The sequence below is a fragment of the Monodelphis domestica genome, chromosome 8, assembly GCF_027887165.1.
Source record: "Monodelphis domestica isolate mMonDom1 chromosome 8, mMonDom1.pri, whole genome shotgun sequence".
NCBI classification, from domain to species: domain Eukaryota; kingdom Metazoa; phylum Chordata; class Mammalia; order Didelphimorphia; family Didelphidae; genus Monodelphis; species Monodelphis domestica.
The window spans coordinates 123,538,221-123,551,179 of NC_077234.1; the positions used below are offsets into that span (position 1 = coordinate 123,538,221).

Below are 12,959 nucleotides of genomic sequence, written 5' to 3' on the forward strand. Positions count from 1 at the left end.
ACTACCTAACCCTAGATACCTCATGTTATACCTGAGATATTTATTTGTTTGTATCCCAGTTTAATTTCATCATAATATATTCAACCAACCAAATATTTTAGTCTGCCAAATTCTTGCTTTTTTGCTTTTAGATCCTGTCTAGAAGGGAAGGAGGAAATATAAGCATTTATAAAAGACCTTCTATGTGCCAGGCATTATTCCATTAAATCCTCACAACAACCCCAGGAGGCAGGTGTTATTATTATTCCCATGTTTTTCATATTTGAGGACATTAAAGCAACCAGAGTTTGTGACTTGCTCAGCATTACACAACCAGCAAATATCTGAGACTGAATTTGAAATTAGGTCTTTCTGATTCCAGGAAAGGCACTTTATCTACCTTAACATCTGGAAGCCTCTAGCTAAATGTTTTCCAGTGTATTAATTATCCCTTCCATTTTAGTGACCTCTGCAAATTTGATGATTATGGCCCCTGTGCCTTAACCCAAGCCAGAAATAAAAATATTACCTAGAAGAGAGCCAGACATAGATCCCTGGAGTATTTCACTAGAGACCTGTCACACTACCATTGAATCACTAATAGTAGTTGTTTTATGTTTGACTGTCCAACAAGTTCTGAATCTATCTGAATCGATAATTTTCTGATCTCTCTCTGAACATATTCTTCTCAAGTATTGTATTACAAAATTTGATTAAATAATTAGTTAAAATCTCAGCCATCTTTATCCACAGCTTTCCCCTTATCCACTAGTTTAGTGATCTTTTCTAAAGTGCCCAAGGATTGTATCTTGAGCTTTCATATTAGAACTCATATTGGATCTTAGTAATCACTATTTTTCTTTCTAGATTTTTGCAAACCAGTTGTTTAATTGTATGTTCTAAAAATAAATTTCCAAAAATCAATGCTAAACTCAGTACCTTATAGTCCATACTCTCTTCTCTCTCTCTCTCTCTCTCTCTCTCTCTCTCTCTCTCTCTCTCTCTCTCTCTCTCTCTCTCTCTCTCTCTCTCTCTCTGTCTCTCTTCCATTTGATGATTAAGATTTTTGCCTTTCTTCATTCTTATATTAACTCTCCCATTTTTAGTGATCTTTCCAATATCACTGATAGTAATCCAGCAATCACATCTGCTGTTTTTTTCAGGGCCAAAGGATGTAAGATACCCTATCCAGATGATGGGAAATCATCTAGTGTAACTAAATGATCTTTACTATCTCCTAAATTATCTATCAACACTTGTTAAGGCATTTTCATTATGTCATTTCCAATGCTAAGATGATTCTCCTTGGCAGAGATAATAGCTCTAACTATTCTGTGCACCTGGTTATAATTTTTCCATTCATCCCAAGAGGAGGTTTTAAACCTTATTGGATGCTGTTTTTTTTTTTTAATTCAAATATAGGTAAAAAAAAATAAATAAAAAGCAAAAGACTACTTTGCTATCCTTAGCTTCCAATGCCAATTACAGTTCATTCTGTATTTTAATACTTGTTTCCATCTTTATATCACCTTGTCATGGCCATGTTCTTTTACCTGGTTTTGCTTTTACCTTTTAGTACTTTTTTTTAGATTGAAAATGGATGCTGGTTAAATATATCCATGTTGGTCCAATGACAAAATATTTTCACTATAATTGCAATTGTTTTCTTCCAGACTTCAGATCTTGAGTTTCTTCCATCCTTCCTGGGCTGATTTTGAACAGTAGTATTTTAGTCAATGAGATTATAACTATTTTATTGAATATTTTTGAATTTTTTGAAATCTATTTTCTACAAATTCCAGTTTTATGTTAAACTGTGAATCAATTTCCTTTCCTTCTGTATCATAAACTCTAGGAGGGAATGCCTTCCTTCTACAAGTTTTTATCTTATCTACCTCTTGTAAACTTCTTAGTAAGAATCAGATTCTTGTGGTTTCCATCATCTTCTGAAGAACGAAATGATCACCAGGAAAATGTAAAAAAATATCTCATATATATATATATATAAGCACCCCTAAAATAAAAAGGAATGAGAACTATTGAAAGATTTATATTTCCATATCATGTTTTAGTTATCTTATAGATCTTGTCCATTTTAGCCATATCTAAAAGGAAGCAACAATTTTATATAGAAAAATAAACACATTTAAATTTCTGTACCTAAATGATATAGCTGAAATATTCTAAAACATGTTTGCCCTCTTTGGTTCTTATATAATATTTTTTGTTGAGATGAGAATTTATCAACAGTAAAGTCTTTCGTTTCACTTCCAATGTCATCTAGAAAGAAGAACTCTTGAAGAGTGAACTGAACAGCTGTTGCCTGGCAGGGAGGTAAGTCAATGACTGGGCACATGACAGTTTCAAATTTGTATAGAATTTAATAGCAAAAAAGCAGTTTACTGGAAAATGATAGGCTTCATGCCCTTTGATTTTCAGTTATCAGGATAAAGTGCTTTTGTAACTTGTTTAAAATAAGTCAGCAACTTTTTCAAATAGTTTAATTCAATGATATTTTTGACTTTGACTAATAATAGCTCTTTACAATAAGGGAAATAAAAAAGGGGATTTCTCTTGATAGTTTTTTAATTAAATGTTTAAAATTTAATTACGTTAAGCATTCATTTCATATATTAAAATTCTAAACATAAAAACAATGTGATTTCTTCTATAAGCCTCAAATTAGAGATAAGATTAGTTTCTTTTTGAATAGGAAATATTTTAATCTATAATAGAAAAACAAATATTTTGAAGATTTCTACTATATATTTGTAACAATTTGCACTCTCATTTCTGTGTCATTTTCATGTCAAGGTCAAGGCTGACCTAGATTAGGGAGAAAATTAAAGGCAAAAGTGAAACACTTCTTAGAAATGTTCTTCTTTGCCCATAAATTACATTTAGAATATATAGTTTAGAAAAAAAGAATTATACAAGATTCAACACACTGTTGAGTAGGATTGTGGAAACATAGAGATCCTAGCTCTAATGCTTACCACTTTGAGCAATTACTTAACCTCCCTGAGCCTCAAATTCCTCATGTAAAGTGTAAAAAATTAGATTGACCTCTTAGGTCCCTATTAGCTATATGTCTATTATCCCATGATCTCTGGCAGATTATGGGAAATACAAAAAGTGCCTAGAAATGAAAATTTCCTAAATACTCCACTTTCTCCCACTAGGAAGAGAACAATTTATTAAGAAGAAAAAAGAATACATGCCAGGAAATAATAGGGTATTCTAGTTGACTTCAATTCTTTACAACATTCTGAAATTATTATTAAAGGGATGGCCAGTAACATCTAGAAAAGAAAGCAGTAATGACAAGTCTACAATTCTTTTTGATCATGAACAAGTCACACCAGATTAGAGTCTTTTTTTTTTCTTAACAGGCTTCCTACATGTGTAGATGGCAAAAAATAATACCTATATAGTTTATCTAAATTCTAGTAAAACTTTTAGTAAGTTTTTCATGGCATGATGGGAAAAAAGTGTTATTTTGAATAAAACAAATGAGATTTTTAAAAGAGTTCATGCTATTTATATAATTTATTCTAAGTATTTTTGCTTCAACTTTTATTAGAAGTCAATCCACCAATTGGATTTTCTAAGCAATTATTTAGATTTAAATAAATGAATTTCACTACAAAATATGACCACTATTTTCTCACTGCGCCTCACAGTTTACATGAGGATTATTTCTTTGCCTACTTATTCATTCCCTTTCACTTTCTTCTGGTTCTGCTTTTTTGATTCTTTTTTTCACCCAAGGGTCATTTTCTATTTCCCGTACATGTTCATTTTGATTGCAATATTGTTTATCATTCAAAAGAAATCAATAAAGATAATATGATTCAAAAAAGAAATTTAAAATTGCTTAACATCTATGGACCATTAGTTATTTAATCATTTTCTAATTTTTAGAAGATAATATTTTTGCATATTTTTCTATGTCAGTTTTAAGAAGAGAAATCTTTGTTTTTCATAACATGTTAAAGTTACATTCTCCCAAAATGGCCTTATTGGTCAAATAACAAGATTTTTTAAATGTTTTACTACAGTTTTGTAAATTACTTTCCAAAACCTTTAAGTTCATATATTCCAATAATGAAGTATGTATTTCTCTACAAATTCACCAGAATTGTGTGATTGCTATTAATAACAGTCAACAATTTAATGATGAGACAGTACTTCAAATTTGTTTAACTTTACATCTCAATTAATGATATTAGACATTTTGAGTAATTTTCACAATTTCTATATCCTTTTTTTTTCTTTTAAAGTGACTATGTACTTCAACTATCCTTTGGGGCCCAAGAGATAATTGGTTTGACATCTTATATTTGTCTAAAATATATCCTAAACTTTCATTTTTCTTTATCTTTTAAAGATTCTTGGCAAAGGGATGATTTATTTTCATAACATCAGACTCATTTTGTCCTCAAAAGACATTTTAATTTAATTTAAACTTCCCTTTGGAAATTACTCACAATTATTCTAGTTACATAGGATGGTAGTCTTTGTGTCAGGAGGATATTGATTCCAATTCTTCTCATACATATTAGTGATGTGATTATGAGTAAATCTTGAAATTTTATGAACCTAGTTTTCACAAACTACAGATTTCAGAAATGGAAGAGATATCAGCCATCATATAATCCAATCAATTAAAAAAAGAATTCCTGCTGTGGTATATGTAATAAATATGAATCTAGTTTTCACTTAGAGATGAACCTTGTTACCTCTTTATAGTAGTTTGTTCCGGGAAAGTTAATTGTAAGGAAGTATTGTCTGAAACCAAGCCTAAATTTTATTCATTTAAACTTCCTAAAGGTTTTCCTAGTTATATCCTAAGAGATATCAGTAGGAATATCAGCCCTCTTTTACAAATGAAGCTTCAGATACTTGAAGACAATTATCATTTTTCTCAAGCATTTTCTTCTTTAGACTAAACATCTCCCCTTTTTTCATGTGATCCTCATATCGCATGAAATGAAGGCTCTTTACCATCCTGGTTGTCTTCCTCTTAATTCCCTTCACATTATTTCCCCTTCCTAAACATAGTGCCTGAAACTAGTGATACTAATGAGGTCCATTTAGAGAAGAATAGAATAGTTCTTATCATTTTGTTATTCCTGGAATATTTGCTTTTCAACACAGTCCAAGATCACATTAGCTTTTTTGGTTATTTTCTCCTACTAATGAAGCATGTTTAACTTATATTAATTTTCAGAAAAAATGAAGTTTTTGTCTATTAATGAAGCTAACTTTTACATCCAAAATTTTAAAGTTGTCCCTATTAAATTTCATCTTAATTATTTTGGTCTAGAAATATATTCTGGTAATATGTTTTTGGGTATTGACTCCTTATCTGATATTATGTCATTTACAAATTTCATAAGAATACTTTTTCCCAAGTCACTTATAATATTAAATAATATAAAGCAAGATATAGATCTTTGGAAGTCTCTACTAGGGAGGAAAATGACTAGAAATCATCACTGATTTCACTTTTGTTTTGGCCATTCATGTAGTTCTGAATATAGCTAATTATATGTAGTCAATGTCTCTTTTTATCTCTGTAAGATTATAGTAACATTTTATTAAATACTTTGCTTAAATCTAAATAAACTGCATCCATAGAATAATGGATCCTGGAGTCTGATTACAGATCAGAGCGTGACATCTTCCTATTTATTTCCTTCATGAAATTTTTATTGCATGTGTGATATGCCACATGTTTAGAACATAAGAACTAAAAATAGACAACAATAACCAAAGCTTTCCTGCTCACAAGAATTATGCATTTTAAAGTTTTTTTAATTATACATAGAAACAATTTTTGATATTTGTTTTCTGACCTTTTGTGATTCAGATTCGCACCCACTCTCCCTTACCCTGCCCCAAGATGATAAATAGTTTGATATAAATTATATCAGCAGTTTTGTGTAATATGTGTTTCCATAGTGCTAGGGCCATGATAGAAGACATATATCATATATACAACAAAAAAATTCATGAAGGAAATAAAGTGAGAGATGGCATATTTTGATCTATAATCAGACTCTGACTATGGATAGCATTTTTCATCATGAGTCCCTTGTGGACATCTTGGAAACTTGCATTGCTAATTATAGTTTAGTTCTTCACAGTTGATCATCATACAATATTTCTGTTATATATACAGTGTTTTGGTTCTGCTTACTTCACTTTTTATCAGATCATATAAATCTTTCCAAGTTTTTCTGAACTCATCCAGCTTGTAATTTCTTACAGGACAATAATAATCTATTACAAACATATAGCACAACTAAATTGAGAGACATCCCCTCAGTATCCAATTCTTTGCCACTAAAGAAAGTTTTGAACAGGTAGGAAGGATTATAGATTTCCATGGGCTGAAAAACTATGTACAATGTAGAAAACTTTTAGTAAACAAAATCAAAGAAATTTCAGGGATTGATAATGCCAACAACTTGACCTTTAAAAAGTGAGTACTTATGTGTACTTTTGAAGGTAACTATGTTTTATAGAGGCTGTAAAATTTTTGTAAAATTCAAGATTAAAAAAAAATTTTTGAGAGAAATTTCAGGAAAAGAAACTTGCTAACTTCCCAAATCAATAAAGTGAACTTTTTGAAGAAGGCACCATAAAGAAGCCTACAGAAATCACACACTGCATCAGAAGATCCATAATGAACTTTGGGATTTAGTGAATGAAAAGGAAGGGTGTTGACCACATTTACTCTGAATGCAAACTCTTATGCCAAAGGGGATTGCCCCCAAATGGCTTTTTGTCAATATGCCTACCAATCATTGGTTTTACTCTTTTTCTCTTTTAATTCCCTCTTATCCCCAAATTATTGTAATTTCTTCTTAAAAAGTGCAATATTGTGTGCACCTCTAGTAAGAGAATCTTTAGAGATGAAAGCTGGTTATGTGAAATGATTCATTGGGGAAACTAGGCATGTAAATCTGGGAGAATTCAACATGCTCGTCTCCCAAAAGAATCATAAGGGGGATTGTGTAACGGGAACCCCTTCCTCCCGGAACTGTGAACTTTCTGCTCATCTGAGTCAGTTCATTAGCATGGCTGGAATGTTCCAAACAGAGGTCATAGGTTAAGAGCCCTTGCAGCATAGAATTATAGATCTGGGTCAGAGAAACTTTGATTGGTTCCTGAGATGTGATGGACCAGCACAAAGGGAAAGGATAGTGGCATGGAGAAGGGTGATTATAAAAAGTAAGAATATAGAGGAGATGAGGGTCTTCTCTGGAAGTCTTTGGCTGAGGGTCTTTATGTGATTGGGCATTGGTGGCTCAGGCAGAAGACACTCTTGTGGGCTATGATATTAGCATGAGGGTTCCCTTTATACAAGGCATATATAAAATGAGAGAGCATTCCAGGCATGGCAGAATAGCTTCTATAATGGCATAGAGGTACAAGTTGGAATATGGAGAAAGAGATAATAATCAGCTGCCTATAATAAAGATCTTATAAAGGTTAGTAATTGATCCAGAAAAAATAAATTGCATCCATATTTGAAGTGTTTAAAATGTCAAAATATGTATTTTAATCTAGAGGAAATAGAAAACCACTAGTGCTTTTCAAGTCGGGGATTGCCTTATTCAGACACTTACTATAGAAATAGAAATTTAGCAAATGTGTTTCAATTAGAATATAGAAAGACTGGAAGTCGAATTTGTTAGGATTTTATTGCAGTGATTTAAGTGCTAAATAATAAGAGCCTAAACTATGATGGTGGCCATGTTACTGGAGAAAAGAGAATGAATATGAAACATGTTATTCAGATACTACTGACTAGAGTTATTCACAGACAGAATGTAATTTAGTAAGAGGAAGATTTGCCTTGTGACTTTATCTTGAGAAAGGATTATGATGTAAGAGATACACAAGTTAGGAAATAGTATAGTTTGGTAGGGGGGTAAAATATTGGCAAAACATCATTTGAGGAACCTATGGGATAGCTAGATGAAGATGGTCAGCAGGCAGTTGGTAATATAGGAGTTGTTTTTCCTGTGAGATATTTCAGATTTTCAGCCATTTTCTCCCACTCTTTTAAATTTGTTTTATTGTTTCCTATTGTCTTATAGAGTAATTAGCTTTCCATTTCCCTTTTCTAATTTTTTAGGAAGCCATTTTCTTGCTTGAAGTTTTTGTATTTCCTTTTTTTTTGGTCTTTCATTTCCTCTCACAATTTTTCTTCTACATCTATTATTATTATTGTTGTTGTTGTTGTTGTTGTTGTTGTTGTTATCATTTTGTGATCCTCATTTGTAACTCTTCTAGGAGTTCATTTTGGGCCCAGTATCCTTTCACAATTGCCTTTGAGACTTCATACATTTCTGTTTGGGAATTGCTGTCCTATTCTCTGATTCCATTTTGGTCTTCCTTGTTGCTAAGTTTTTCTAGGGTCAGGCTTTTTGTTTTTTGCTCATTTGGGAAACATTTTTTTCAATGGCCTTGCCCACATGTTGAAGTTGAGCATATATATGTATATACATACATACATATATATGTGCATATATATATATATATACACACACACACACACACACACACACACACACACACAGAGTCAGACAGATAGATGGTACATAGTTGTTTTCATACGATTTCCCCAATCTGACTATGAGATCTTTGAGAACAGAGACTGTCTTTTATCTTTCTTTGTATCCCAAACATTTAGCACAGTGTCTAGCCACAGAGTGGGTGCCTAATAAATAGTTATTACTTCTTGACATCTCTCCTCTTGCCCTTTTTTGAAACTCTTTTTCTTTAGCTCATCAGAATTTCCTTCCCAGGGTGACCTCACCTATACCATTTAGAGGAGGGCATCCTACCAGCCCTCCTCTGAAGCTTTTGAAAATCTGATCACCTGACATGGCATCTAGTGTGGATTTGTATCTATCCATGTTACTGATGCTTTATCAGAGATAAGATAGTGTTCATTTTGCCCAGTTTCCATCATTTTCACACTAGCCACAAGTTTTCCCGTCAATGAGAACTGAGTCTGGAATAGGATTGTCGATCGTTTGTTATTATGCCTTTAGAAGGATGACATTCTCATTATGGTAAGTCAGAGAAATTGTTAGGTAAATAGTGAGTAAGAAAGAAAAGTGCAGCAGATGTATGACTAACTGAAGTGCTCGGTCACTATTTTATCAAGCCTCTATACTAGGCTTATAATCTCTTTGTTGAAGTTCTCATCTATTTTCTCTTTCTTTTCAGGTAATTTATACTATACAAGAAATACAAAATGTCTTCTGTTTCTACCTCTCTTGGTTTTCACTCAAATTTTCTCTACCATGTTTCCCCACTTTGCTTTCTGGTTTTTCTTTGAAGTGGCAATCTGTGAGGTCAAATGTTCTCCTTTATATTAGGAATGCTAGTTATATTTCTGGTGGCATATGATTTATTAATTTGTATGTAGACATTTCTGAGACTTAGTTTCACTGCTAGTTATTTTCCTGGCTTTTCCCTCTCCATTGCAATTTTGACTATTCCAGTTACTATTATCTTAGACTCTACCAGCTCTATACAATATCTACTTCATGTATACAAATAAGAAGTTTTCTTCCTCTCCTTTACTATTCAATGTTAAGACATATTGACTAGACTTGCAATGCTTTGGGTACATTCTTTCTCATCAGTTCTTGTTAAGCATTCTCTATCTTTGGAAAAGAGACTACTATTCCTATATTTCACGTCATGATCCAGAAATCCAAGTGCATCATGCAAATATCATTTTATTAATCGGTTTTAAACCTCTCTAATCTTTTCTCAATTCCTTGCTTTTGAAGAGAATCAAAGATGTAAACATTACTTGTGCCTCTAAATATTTAAGATGTGTGGGTTTAAAATATTTTGGGTTTAAAATATTTTTGCCTTTTCTTTCTAGGTTCCCTTTAGTTCTAATATTTGTGTCCACTTCAGTCTCTAAAACTGATTATTACTTATTAGTTTTGACAATTATTTGGAGCTCATCTCACATCTTGGATACATAACAATGGAAGACAATACTATACTATGAAGCTGAAAAATAATATCAATGTCTTTCAGCAAGACATCATCAACCATCAACCATTTCTCTTTCTTTGACCTTTACTAGAGGTTTTCTCACATTACAGAAAAAAATATATAATTTACTTTGAAAGACAAGTATTAACTTTCTCAGAGGAAACAACTCCTTCTTAAACGCTATTGTACTTATTTCCTAACTATAACTATTAAGGGATCCTTTCCTTTCTCCTCTATTCAACATTGTCACCCTCCTAATTGTATTCCCTTAGTTTTTCTGACCTTTTATTTTTCACAAGGAAGTTTCAATTTAAAATTATTTTTTTTTTATTGTGAAGCTGAAACAAACACTGTCATCACCTAAAGTGTGGCAGAACAGCATGTCTATAGATCTCTTGATAGTTTAAAACACTTTCACATAGTTTGTCATGTTTCATCTCTAAAATAATGCTTTCAGGTAGGCATGATAAGTATCTTTATTGCTATTTTATAGATAAGAAGTTTGAGGGTTACAAAATGGAAAGTTATTTAATTTGTCAAAGGTTTTACAGAAGGTGAGCATGGAGAGTGGCTGGCCTCCCTATAGTACTTGTTTATTCTGAGACCTCTAAAGTCCTAAAGGATCTAAACAATGGATGGACTGAAGTGGAAGAAGCTAACTGACGTAACTTTGTATAACTAAGATTCCTAAGCTCCAGTTTATGGTTCATTTATTTTTAAAGATTTTTCAAAATTCAAGTATTATACAACTTTACAGTTAAATGCAGTATAAGAAAATAAACACTTCTTTTATATAGTAATGGGATTTATCCTGTAGTCTGTCATGGGAGTAGTAATAAATCTATATTTTATATGTAGAATTAAAGTTCATAAGGCAATTATGGAGATTTTTTGTAAGCATTTAGGCTGATGATATGGCAAGAGAGAACTACTTCCCTTTACATTCAATCATAAGCAGAGAACTCCTTGCTCTTGCCTCAGAGAAGGCTAGCCATGCAACAAACATAGCCAAGGTGAGAACTAGGTAAGTGGCAGAGCAGAATAAAGAAATATAGCATTCAGGTCATTAGCAAATTAGTAAATACTGAAGTCTCTTTGTGGATATACCTCTTTCTTCTAGCAGAGTTATATATTCCTTTTAAATAACTAGATTTTTCTTTCTGCCAGGAGTTTCTCAAAAGGTTAGAGACTAGTTTTAATGGAATTCCTTAAGATTAGGAGAACTTTTACTTAAATTCTTCAGAAGATTGATAGGATGAATGATTACCATTTTCTTAAATCTAAGAGGAAACACAGATCCCATAAATAGCAAGTGTTTTATACAAAAATAGCATAATCTTATAGAAAGGCATATCTGCACTTAACAATTTTGGTAAAAAAAATATGTATGGTATTTAGTTAAAAATCAATAGTAAATGTGTATGCTGAAGCTCTGAGAAACTAAAGTTAAATGACAAAAAGGGAAAGGAAATTCATGAAACATATTCTGAAAGGTCAAAATCTGTGAAAATCAAGGTCCTTTGCATTTTCTATGCATATTTATGTTAACCTTGAGTTAAAAAATAAGCAAATGAATTTACACTAGCCCTAGGTTTGGGCAGAGAGTAGGTCAGAATGGCTTTATTTTTAATATTCAAAAGGAACCCCTATGTTTCTCTTGCCTCCATATATCTTCTCTTTTTTATAAAGGGCAAAGAGCATGCAAAATATACTCCCTCATATTTAAAAAGTGAATGGCATTTATTTCTATTGTCCTAGTGTATCTCTGCCTAAGAAAGTTTTGCAAACAAAATTTCAAAATGCATGTCTAGAGAGCTTCACCTCCTCAGATGACTTTGACAAGATTAGAGGATAAGAGCATCTAGAAATGTATTTATTCAAGTGCTGATTACCAATAGCTGACATTGTGCATGGAAGTATTAGCATGAGAGATGAGCTACAATAATACATTAATCTTATGCATAGTCACATATGAAATATATTCCTTGTTGTTTCAAAAAGTATATGTATTCATCTCAATAATCCTAGAATCTTGCATTGTTTTAAATAACTTCTTAAATTTTAAGCTTCATTATATATGCCCTAATACTTTGAATAGTCAGTTTCAAGTATTCCTCATACCAATCCTCTTTGGAAAGATCACAATGAGTGATGGGTGAAATTTAAAGCATTCTCACAAATGGTTGGTTTACAGAAACAAATGAAAATGTGCATGATTATTCAAATCTGACTGTACTCTTTTGGTTTATAATGATGAGTTATAAATATCTCATGAACTGCATTTCAAGGCTTCCTTTTTAATGAAGTTCCATTTAAATTAGGAGCATGGCTAGAAGAACTCTCCTTAGAACTAAGAATTGAATTCCCTTACCTGTCATTCTACTATTTAAAAAAAAAAAGAGGAGAAAGTTTGAGAAATTAATCAAAGGTGAAAGTTAGCATATCTTATCTGAACCCTGGCAAATGATCCATTTATTTAGAAGAAATACATGTTCTATAAAAAGCTAAAGAAACTTTTTTTACAAATTGCTCTTTCAAATATCATTAGGTTAATTCTCTTGCTTCTTTGGTTTTCTGTAAATATTAAAATCATTTAATTTTGATATGCAACCTAGATCCTTTCCCCCTCCATGTTTTCACCCTTCTAGTATTTACAGTGTTGAATAGCAGGTTTTTTTTTTTTGTAAAAAACAAGTTTGTGAATGTTAACAGATAAATTATGATATAAGTGTAAACAACAGTGTCATTTTTAGGATACTTTTATCATACAACATTAAGTTGTTCACTTCCTGGGAAGCACATCTCTCTTACTACTTTTCTTGCCAGCTGTCCTGTTATCCACTCTTCCCATCAGTAAATTGATGACATAAGGAATATATTCATCAAGACATGGTTTGCCTGATTATTAATCACTGCCAACTTCTGACTCCTGGGATACT

The 12,959-nt window shown here is 31.9% G+C and overlaps 1 long non-coding RNA gene across 1 annotated transcript in view; it reads left to right on the forward strand.

Moving 5' to 3' along the window:
• The window catches only part of LOC130455903 (uncharacterized), a 110,378-nt gene that overhangs the window by 29,262 nt on the left and 68,157 nt on the right, over window positions 1-12,959 (forward strand). Inside the window, exon 2 of the long non-coding RNA XR_008914163.1 lies at window positions 2,264-2,313. This is a non-coding gene — a long non-coding RNA (uncharacterized LOC130455903). The remainder of the gene's footprint in view (window positions 1-2,263; window positions 2,314-12,959) is intronic.